This window comes from Octodon degus, unplaced genomic scaffold (assembly GCF_000260255.1).
Source record: "Octodon degus isolate 3935 unplaced genomic scaffold, OctDeg1.0 scaffold00027, whole genome shotgun sequence".
NCBI classification, from domain to species: Eukaryota; Metazoa; Chordata; class Mammalia; order Rodentia; family Octodontidae; genus Octodon; species Octodon degus.
In genome coordinates this window covers 17,385,969-17,387,187 of record NW_004524603.1, presented here as the reverse complement: position 1 = coordinate 17,387,187, position 1,219 = coordinate 17,385,969, and positions in this window count along the sequence as shown.

The following is a 1,219-nucleotide window of genomic DNA, read 5'->3' as shown; positions in this document are numbered from 1 at the left end:
AAAAAAAAAAAAAAAAAGTAAGCTACTTGAGTAAATGTAAGCAAAACGTTCCCTGTGCTAACTGTATAAAAACACAAAAACCTCTTTTTTGGGGGGGAGGGGAACAGGGTCTCACTTTATAGTTCAGAGCAGCCTTAAACTGATTTTGTAGCCCAGGCTGCTAATATAAATAGTACAACTGAGGCTATGAAACTCTTCTCCACTCACTTGAAACTGGGTAATACCTAAGGGCCAATCCCAACCTTTGTCCTAAGGCCTACTGCCTCAGGAAGAGATAAGAAAGACAAAGACCCCTAAGATTGCCCTGGAGAATTTCAAAATTACAAAGCAGGATGAATAGGTCTCAAACCTTTCTGCTTTTTTTTTCCCCCGTCTTTTGGAGATAGGTTCTCGCTATGAAGCTCAAGTTGGCACAAACTCACAACAATTCTCCTGCCTCAGCCTCCCAAGTGCTGGGATTACAGGCTTACACCTTTCTGTCTCATAATAGGCAGCTAAATTAGGTAGAAATAATAGATTGGGGACCGGTCCTCGAGGAAGTCAATATAGAGCGCATCAAATAAGAGCACATCAAAACTGCCTGGAGGAGGGCCAGCCGGGTAGTTCAGCTGACTGAAGTGCCTGCTCAGGCAGGCTTAGGGACCAGGGCTCGATCCCCGGCATGCTGTGATGGCCCCACCCCCAGGGTGCCCAGAGCTGGCAACTGAGACCGGGCTTGTGGTGCACGCCTGTAATCCCAGCTAAAAACAGGAGGAGAACTATGAGTCTGATCTGTATTGTGAGACCCTGTACTAAATACATTAAAATTAAAAAAAAAAAAAAAAAAAACCCTGCCTGGAGGTACATCTAAAGATGGAAAGGCCTCAAGAAAAGGTCAGTGGCCAGACTTGCATACTTCCCTAAAGAAAGAGTGGAAACTTGAGATTATACTGCCATTGATACTATTACAGTGAGTAACCAGAGATACTCATGGAAGGCCAAGATATGGGAACAAACACAGGTTTACTTAGCACATAGACAATCCTCTAGAGGGTTGCCAGTCAGAAGTATCCACCAGGATAGGAGCTGATCCAGTTGCTAATAATAGAGTTTCTAAAAATAGCAGGTGCTTTCCAGAAAGAAGGACTATGACTTCATCTAATCACTTGGTATTAGTCATAGTAATGGGTTATTACAACATTTGTCAGAATCAGCATTTATTAGAAATAGAACTGCTTAC